Genomic DNA, 10793 nt, shown 5'->3' on the forward strand with positions numbered 1-10793 from the left:
ACCTTTTTCACAGCAGGTGCAACCAAAACATTAATGAGGGTTTCCAACTTCCAATCCATTTAGGTGTTCCAGTGCTGGAGCCCTCATTCATGTTTTGGCTGCGACTGTATTTACCCTGCCTTTAAGAGACAACATGGCTGCTGTGAAAAAGGCCTATTTTAGAGGGAAGAGAAATGGCGAGACAGGAACACAGTACTGAAGGTGGAATCTCTTGGCCATCCTAAGGCTATAGCACAGCCTGGCTAGCCACATGTAGCCTAGCCCTCAGCCCACACCTTTAGGGCATTCCTCAGTTCATAAAGCCTATATATAGCACAGCCTGGCTAGCCATCTTTAGCCTAGCTCTCTGTCCACACCTTTAGGACATTCCTCAGTTCATAAAGTCTATATATAGCACAGCCTGGCTAGCCATCTTTAGCCTAGCTCTCTGTCCACACCTTTAGGACATTCCTCAGTTCATAAAGTCTATATATAGCACAGCCTGGCTAGCCATCTTTAGCCTAGCTCTCTGTCCACACCTTTAGGGCATTCCTCAGTTCATAAAGCCTATATATAGCACAGCCTGGCTAGCCATCTTTAGCCTAGCCCTCTGTCCACACCTTTAGGGCATTCCTCAGTTCATAAAGCCTATATATAGCACAGCCTGGTTAGCCATCTTTAGCCTAGCCCTCTGTCCACACCTTTAGGGCATTGCTCAGTTCATAAAGCCTATAGCACAGCCTGGCTAGCCATCTTTAGCCTAGCCCTCTGTCCACACCTTTAGGACATTCCTCAGTTCATAAAGTCTATATATAGCACAGCCTGGCTAGCTATCTTTAGCCTAGCCCTCTGCCCACACCTTAAGGGCATTCATCAGTTCATAAAGCCTATATATAGCACAGCCTGGCTAGCCATCTTAAGGGCATTCATCAGTTCATAAAGCCTATATATAGCACAGCCTGGCTAGCCATCTTTAGCCTAGCCCTCTGCCCACACCTTTAGGGCATCCTATATATAGCACAGCCTGGCTAGCCATCTTTAGCCTAGCCCTCTGCCCACACCTTTAGGGCATCCTATATATAGCACAGCCTGGCTAGCCATCTTTAGCCTAGCCCTCTGCCCACACCTTTAGGGCATCCTATATATAGCACAGCCTGGCTAGCCATCTTTAGCCTAGCCCTCTGCCCACACCTTTAGGGCATCCTATATATAGCACAGCCTGGCTAGCCATCTTTAGCCTAGCCCTCTGCCCACACCTTTAGGGCATCCTATATATAGCACAGCCTGGCTAGCCATCTTTAGCCTAGCCCTCTGCCCACACCTTTAGGGCATCCTATATATAGCACAGCCTGGCTAGCCATCTTTAGCCTAGCCCTCTGCCCACACCTTTAGGGCATCCTATATATAGCACAGCCTGGCTAGCCATCTTTAGCCTAGCCCTCTGCCCACACCTTTAGGGCATCCTATATATAGCACAGCCTGGCTAGCCATCTTTAGCCTAGCTCTCTGCCCACACCTTAAGGGCATCCCTCAGTTCATAAAGCCTATATATAGCTAGGGATGGGTATCGTTCAAAATTTTTCGATATCGATACCGTTTCGATACTTTGATTTCGATACCGGTTCCTGAACGATACTTTTTTCGATACCAATTTTTAGAAAAATCCATTTTAACAAAAATAAAACTGCATTACACATTGAAATTATTTTACAAATCTTTAGTTTTCCCCCCATCTTAAGTTTTACAGCAGAAAAAAATAAAACCTACTGTATTTAACATAACTTTAAGTTCTCTAAACGTACTGCCGTCCCTACAAAAAATATTGGAGTACTACAAAGGAAAGAAATGTAGCTAAAACAAATAAATCAGTGGAATAGTTTTCAGTGCAAAACAGAGAGTTGCAAATCAGGGTTTAATGCTCACTGATGCAACAGAACTCTATTCTTGTCCAAACTGATGAGATGGCTCCACTTCATGCATGGAAGACTAGTTGAACATTGACTAGCCTATCAATATAGCCTTATATGCCACAAAGTGAATCGCATTTATATTCAACAAACTATCATGACATCAGCGTTTGTTAACGAGTTGCTAAAAATACATGGGCGATAACTGCCCGCTTGCACATAACGCTAATTAATTAAACATTAACGCTAGCGTTGCATGCAGATCAGTGTGCTCACTGCTGCAACAGAACGTCATTCTTGTCAAATCTGACGAGACAGCTCAACTTCACTGACTAGCCAATCAATATAAATGAATCGCATTTACATTCAACAAACTATCATGACATCAGCGTTTGTTAACGAGTTGCTAAAAATACACAATGCCCGCTTGCGCATAACGTTACGGCGGCAATTAATTAAACGATCTAATGCTACAACTCACAGCCAGATGCATGGATTTGTCAGACTGAGGGATCTGATAACCGCTAACTTGCGGTAAGCTGAGCTGACCCACCTCTCAATTATTTCTCTTGTCTGTGGAAACCAGTCCGTGTTGTTTCTGTTTCTTTTCCTGCTTTTCATCATCTTCGCCATATGGTACTCCAGGATAGGAGTAGCTTGAGTGGCTAACTTCTTGTATACTATCCGCACCGCACGCCTGGCTCATAGTCACAACAAACACACCGGCTAAAGTGGGCGTAACGTTTCCTGCATGCCTCTACATGACAGCCAATCACCAGCCGTATTAGAGCGCGGCGTGCAAGCATGTCGCATGCTTATAGGCTCAATGACGCTGTTTTGTTTTGGTATCGAAAATTGGTATCGATTGACAAGGGAGGCTTCGATACCCCTTAGTATCGATGTTTCCATTTCGGTGCCAAGTAAGTATCGAAACTCGATACCAATCCCTATATATAGCACAGCCTGGTTAGCCATCTTTAGCCTAGCCCTCTGCCCACACCTTAAGGGCATCCCTCAGTTCATAAAGCCTATATATAGCACAGCCTGGTTAGCCATCTTTAGCCTAGCCCTCTGCCCACACCTTAAGGGCATTCCTCAGTTCATAAAGCCTATATATAGCACAGCCTGGTTAGCCATCTTTAGCCTAGCTCTCTGCCCACACCTTAAGGGCATCCCTCAGTTCATAAAGCCTATAGCACAGCCTGGCTAGCTATCTTTAGCCTAGCCCTCTGCCCACACCTTTAGGACATTCCTCAGTTCATAAAGCCTATATATAGCACAGCCTGGTTAGCTATCTTTAGCCTAGCCCTCTGCCCACACCTTAAGGGCATCCCTCAGTTCATAAAGCCTATATATAGCACAGCCTGGTTAGCCATCTTTAGCCTAGCCCTCTGCCCACACCTTAAGGGCATTCCTCAGTTCATAAAGTCTATATATAGCACAGCCTGGTTAGCCATCTTTAGCCTAGCCCTCTGCCCACACCTTAAGGGCATCCCTCAGTTCATAAAGCCTATAGCACAGCCTGGCTAGCTATCTTTAGCCTAGCCCTCTGCCCACACCTTAAGGGCATCCCTCAGTTCATAAAGCCTATAGCACAGCCTGGCTAGCCATATTTAGCCTAGCCCTCTGCCCACACCTTAATGGCATCCCTCAGTTCATAAAGCCTATAGCACAGCCTGGCTAGCTATCTTTAGCCTAGCCCTCTGCCCACACCTTAAGGGCATCCCTCAGTTCATAAAGCCTATATATAGCACAGCCTGGCTAGCCATCTTTAGCCTAGCCCTCTGCCCACACCTTAAGGGCATTCCTCAGTTCATAAAGCCTATAGCACAGCCTGGCTAGCTATCTTTAGCCTAGCCCTCTGCCCACACCTTAAGGGCATCCCTCAGTTCATAAAGCCTATATATAGCACAGCCTGGCTAGCCATCTTTAGCCTAGCCCTCTGCCCACACCTTAAGGGCATTCCTCAGTTCATAAAGCCTATAGCACAGCCTGGCTAGCCATCTTTAGCCTAGCCCTCTGCCCACACCTTAAGGGCATTCCTCAGTTCATAAAGCCTATAGCACAGCCTGGCTAGCCATCTTTAGCCTAGCCCTCTGCCCACACCTTAAGGGCATCCCTCAGTTCATAAAGCCTATATATAGCACAGCCTGGCTAGCCATCTTTAGCCTAGCCCTCTGCCCACACCTTAAGGGCATTCCTCAGTTCATAAAGCCTATAGCACAGCCTGGCTAGCCATCTTTAGCCTAGCTCTCTGCCCACACCTTAAGGGCATCCCTCAGTTCATAAAGCCTATGTATAGCACAGCCTGGTTAGCCATCTTTAGCCTAGCGCTCTGCCCACACCTTAAGGGCATCCCTCAGTTCATAAAGCCTATAGCACAGCCTGGTTAGCCATCTTTAGCCTAGCCCTCGGCCCACACCTTAAGGGCATCCCTCAGTTCATAAAGCCTATAGCACAGCCTGGCTAGCTATCTTTAGCCTAGCCCTCTGCCCACACCTTAAGGGCATCCCTCAGTTCATAAAGCCTATAGCACAGCCTGGCTAGCTATCTTTAGCCTAGCCCTCTGCCCACACCTTAAGGGCATCCCTCAGTTCATAAAGCCTATAGCACAGCCTGGCTAGCTATCTTTAGCCTAGCCCTCTGCCCACACCTTTAGGGCATCCTATATATAGCACAGCCTGGTTAGCCATCTTTAGCCTAGCCCTCGGCCCACACCTTAAGGGCATCCCTCAGTTCAGCGCTCCCATGAAAGGAGTGAATGTAGCCTTTCTGATGCTAAACAGAGTGCTGTGTTTCTACAGATTCACCTTCCATCAATTCAGCCAGCTGCCCACACACAAGTGCTTGTTGAGTGTATGTGCGTGGGCTTGCATGTGTGTGTGTGACGTGTGTGTGTGTGAGACGTGTGTGTGTGTGTGTGTGTGTGTGTGTGTGAGACGTGTGTGTGTGTGTGTGTGTGAGACGTGTGTGTGTAAGTGGTAGTTAGAATGCGACAGCAAAAGCTGCTCTCTAAAACGGCACTCATATTCTGAAGGGCCTAAAGGGTTTTAGTGATGCTTGCTAATGAGGCATTCATACTGATCCATTACAGAGTACCACTCACACACGCACACACGCACACACACACACACACACACACACACACACACACACACACACACACACACAGACAGACACACACACACACACTCACACACTCACGCACACAAACAGACACACAAACACACACACACACACACACTCGCGCGCACACACACAATATTATGTAAACCCACCCATGAATGATATCTCTACAGCAATGCATGATGGGAAAACAAACTAATATAGTCTAAATTGAAACAACATCACATGGTATCATGGTGCTTTGTTAGTAGTAAAGTGTGGTAAAGTGTAGTAAAATGTTCGCTGGCCTGTCCTGCTTCATCAACAGGATCAACAGTGCTCCTCTATTGCTTTTCTTTTCAGCCATGCATCTGTTCACATCTAATGGCTCTAATGATAACAAACCAATGATGGTTCAATACAAAGAAGAAACGATAGCCTACAATCCACTTCTGATGGTGGTTTGTCAGCAGGTTCCTCTCTTTGCTGAAAGACACTCGTCAGAGTCATCCATGAAGTAGCCTACTACACTCATCAGGTAGCAGTAGCACCGTTTCATGCTAAACCAGTTTCTGTGGTTTAGCACTTTCAATCACCCCTTTTCATGTCGTCAAATAATTACTTAAAACACATTTAACACACAAATGTGTTTGCTTTTCACACTGCATGCTGTTAGCCCGGGGCTAAGAATGTTATTGCTAAGATAGCCCAAGGCTAACTTAGCCCCTTTTCACACACACATTAGTTCAGCCAGGTTAAGCTAAACCCAGGTTCTACAGTATGTGATTCACACTCAGTTCTACTAGCCCAGGGTTAGTAGAGCTCAGGGCTTTTGGACCAGTGCTGCCAGATAATGGTAATGCATGGCCGCGTCATTATGGAACCAGACCACGCCCTGCGCCCACCTCGCTAGCTCATCATCATCATCACGATGATGTCATAGTGACAACAACAGTGACATCACAATAGAGAACTGCAGGAATGAGTCCGGAAGTATACTTCCGGGTTCATCAGGGGAAAAGTGAATGGGTTTTTAGAAAGGGGATTTGACTTAAATGCATAAAGTAAGGTCTGTGCTTAACAAAAGTTTATGGGAACGCAAATTTGGGTTCAGCATGATCATCTTCACAAACGTGAATAACTTTAATGACTTTTGGAACGTAAATGCGATTTTTTTTTTTATGCAATTTTTAGAAAACCCTTCAAAAGGCATGTTAATATATTGTCATGTCATGGTGTCTTTGTGTCATTAATAAACACGATTGATTCTGTTATTTTTCTGTATTTTTTATTTTTTACGGCGAGAGGCTTGTGCTTCCCCCCTAAAAGGGGGCGAGACCACGTGCTGCCTACAAAATGATGTATCGCCGATCTATCGTACGGTAACGGCTCAAATGTGTTGCATTATGGACTATTGAGGCTAATGTTGGTATCTCTTCCTCTTCTATGACTTCTCCTTATATGACACATGAAGAATCAAAGTCTGCTGAAATGTATTGTTACGCACGGTCCATATTAACGAATATACCCCGACTATCAACAATCCAACACTAATAGTTGATATTCTTTGTGACTACAAATCTGTCCAAAGATGATTAAAAAGAAGAATGTCTCCAGACAAGAAGAGCCATGCCATCAAATAACCCATACAAACCTGACTTTTGATCATGTGGATCATTGCCACTTCTGAACTCTTCTAAGGCAAAGCAAAAGACAACAATACTGTCTGGAACATTTGTCCAGACAAAGAAGGCGGCTTTCTCATAATAAAACATGACCATAGAATAAACTCGCACTACCTTTCCCAGTTGCATAGAGGTAATAGGCCTAATTATGAACATTTTGAGAGTAAATTCAAAGAAATTCCTAAAGTCAAAAACCAACTTTTCACCAGGAGACAATGAGGCCACCTCATCTTTGAGTTTCTAAATGGAGCGCTGCAAACTTGTTCCATTTCATCGCAAGGTCAAGTGTTTTGAGTACAAACAATGGCTGCCGCCTCACAGAGAACTCGTATACTAGCAGCACCGCACACAGCTTCTCTCTCTTCACACTTTGTGTATATGCCTGTGTGTGTGTGTGTGTGTGTGTGTGTGTGTGTGTGTGTGTGAGTGTGGTCTTTGTGTCTCCTTTGCGGACATTGATTTCCTCTTACCGCGCGGACACAGGGCTCTAAAAGGAGACAAAGATGGAGTGATGAATGGCTGCTGTCCTCAAGAGGGATGCTTGTTTTCTCGTCTCTCTTTGATGAGGTCACCGACAAGACTGTGCGGTCACAGGTCACAGGTCACGGCGCCATATAGATTGACATCAAAAACACACACAAAACCTCACTCTACTCTGTTCAATAGGTCCCCAGCTGCAATTACCCGTAAATTGTTCCCGCGCTAACCACGTCAACCTTCACACAAAAGCTGATTTACTCACATACAGCACGGCACGTCAACACATATACAGAAAGGCAGACACACACACACACACATGTACACATGGTGGAGCTGCCCTCATAACCCATAGTTCCTGCCTCACCGTGTGTTTCCCACCAAGGCGGAAAAAAGTTGGATTATTCGCCAAAGTTGAAAAATTGCAACTGGGTTGAAATGATTTTGCGTGATACTCCGGGGCGGCGATGTCATTCTGCCACTGCTGTTATTTTGGTAGTAATGCAAAAGTAGTGTAATAAGTAACGAGTCACTCAAACAGTAATATTGTAAAGCAACTTGACAGTAACTAGTAATATGTAGTATATTACACTTTGAAAGTAACTTGTCCAACACTGCCAGGGGAGCACGGGGAGAACATGCAAACTCCACACAGAAAGGCCCTTTTGACGAGCCCACCTGAGCAGTGTAGGCACTGAGGAGACGGGGATGGGGACACACCCTCAGCGCCCACAGCATCCCAGGCGGGAATCGAACCCAGCACCTTCTTGCTGTGAGGCGACAGCGCTACCACTGCGCCACCGTGCCCCATTTGCATTAACTTTGTATGCAATCTCATATCGCGCAAATTGGCGGTGTGAACGGCCAGTTACGTCCATGTTCCACGTGTAGCTGTCTGACTGACTGTGTGCATATATGCTGCACACTGTATATCCTAGAAATCCCCACATTCGTGTGTGTGTGTGTGTGTGTGTGTGTGTGTGTGTGTGTGTGTGTGTGTGTGTGTGTGTGTGTGTGTGTGTGTGTGTGTGGGGGGGGGGGGGGGGGGGGGGGGGTCAGGGGTCAGCGGGTGAGGGGCAGGGGAACGTTCTTAGAGCACACAACTAAATTCCAGCTAAACAAAGCTCTATCTGTAGATTCTACTACACACAGGCTTTGACAAGTGAAGAGATCGCCCTCTGTCTTCATGGCTGTGTCCAGTGCATCTCTCTCTCTCTCTCTCTCTCTCTCTCTCTCTCTCTCTCCCTCTCTCTCTATTCCCCTTGTTGTTCATGCACTCTCGTCCTCACCGACTCTAAAAAAAGAAAACTCCTCGCTCCAACACTCTCCTTTGTCAAGTGATTAGTATTTAACTACTCGCCCCTTTTTCTACATCACCCTTGTTCCTTCCACAACCTCAGCTCCCTATATGTGTGTGCCTGTTAGGGTGTTTATAGGCTGGGACACTTTGTGAGTTGTGTGTGTGTGTGTGTGTGTGTGTGTGTGTGTGTGTGTGTGTGTGTGTGTGTGTGTGTGTGTGTGTGTGTGTGTGTGAACTATCTCACCTCTCTCCTCCCCCTCCCCCCCCCCCCCCCCCCCTCGCACCAGATTCAGGCCTCAGGGGAGGTCAACTCCTCTTGACCTCTGCGTTCCACAGCCCGGCACCACAACAAGGCCACACACACACACACACACACACACACACACACTTGAGCATTAAGAGACACACATGGGCATGTTTTCTCTTTCACAAACAACCCTCTCAACACACGCACGCGCACGCACGCACACACACACACACACACACACACACACACACACACACACACACACACACACACACACACACACACCTGCTCCCCCCCTCCTCTCTCAGTAATTGAACTGCTTTTACTCTGGCTCAACTTGAAGTTTTTTCGGGCCCCCTCTCTCTCCCCCCTCTCTCCCCCTGCACTCTCTCTCTCCCCTCTCTCTCCCTGCACTCTCTCTCTCCCCTCTCTCTCCCTGCACTCTCTCTCTCCCCTCTCTCGCCCCCTGCACTCTCTCTCTCTCAGACTAAACAAATGTGACTTGGCTGGGAAACGGCTCTGGATCCAGATGCTGTTTCTCTCTCACTCCCTCGTCCTTCAGTACCCCCCCCCCCCCACCCCCCTCCCTAACTTGACCTTTGAACCCCCAGCCACCCCCACCCACCCTGTCTCTCTGTTGCAGCACCTCTCTCTCTCTCTCATCTTCCTTCCTCTCACTAGAGTTCCAGCACCCACCCACCCATTATGATGACCACTCCCACCAGTGAATGAAAGCTGAGACAGGGGAGAAAGACTTCTCCTCTCTTCAATATTTTCTTTTCTTTTATGACCTGTTTATTGCTTCACCAGTAGGTTTTCCAATCGTCACCCCCCCCCCCCCCCACCAGCCCGCCCCCCCCCCCCCCTCACCCAATTTTGATAACTTACATTTCCAAAACCTGTGGAGTCAAGACAAGAGCAATAGATCAAGCTAGATGGATGCTGAAGGGGAGAGAGAGCCTGGGCCAAGAGGGGGCCTGTCAGCCAGGCACACCTCTCCCATCCCTCTCTCTGTAATCACCTGGCGCTCTCCATCACACAGAGATACTCACACGGAACACTTTAGACGAGCAAGAGACACATCACTCTGACCCGAGTAGACAACTTTGGAGCGCACACACACACAGACACAAAGAAGGCCAGACGGACGCGTTCAAAAAGTCCACTAACACCCCCGCACCAGATCAGTGATGACAGAGACCACCATGAGGGGAGATGTGAGGTATCCAACTTTCTCTCCTCCACAACCCACTGTATAGATTTTCACACAGGACTGGACCTACCACAGGACTGGACAGAGAGAGAGAGAGAGAGACAGACAGACAGAGAGAGAGAGAGAGAGAGAGAGAGAGAATGAGAGGTTATATTTCCCTCGAGCGTACCCCAGCCTTACGACTCCATTACCTGCTCTAGTGCAGATTTTGAGCCCGCTTCGGCCCAGATTTGTTCGGAAATAAATCAGAAATGGAGGAAAGCAAAGAAAAGTCCAAAATGTGCGTCCCTGAGCCCCACCGGTATAATTCCTCCCACTGGCCACAGGGCGGGAGCCAAATAGTACAACTGTACAGTAGGACTACATCTCCCACCATGCACTCCCCCCACAGCCAAGTATAGGGCCACCCCTATAGACACGAGACTGGCCGACTGACCTCCTCCGTTTAAGACTTCAACTTCCTCCTCTTTAGCGGCCCCCTGTATTTAGCAGCAACTCGTGTGTGCGTGCGTGCACGTGTGTGTGTGTGTGTGTGTGTGTGTGCGGGCGCGTGCACGCGCGCGCGGTGTGTGTGTGTGTGTGTGCATGCACGTGTGTGTGTGTGTGTGCGTGCGTGCATGCACGTGTGTGTGTGTGCACGTGTGTGTGTGCACGTGCACGCGTGCGTCTGTAGGGGTCTCCAGTGATTCCTGGAGCCCCGCAGCCAGTCTCATTTCAGCACTTTTCTAAACATCACCTCTCGGAGCTCATTCCCGAATAAAAGACAACATGGAAAGAAAAACAGGACAGAGCGGCAGAGAAAGGAGGAAATGTTATTTAAAAGGTACCAGACCGCAGCATTTTCCACTGATATTATATACTCCCCTGCCCAGTCCAAAAT

Source organism: Poromitra crassiceps, assembly GCF_964638095.1.
Source record: "Poromitra crassiceps genome assembly, chromosome: 27".
NCBI lineage: Eukaryota > Metazoa > Chordata > Actinopteri > Beryciformes > Melamphaidae > Poromitra > Poromitra crassiceps.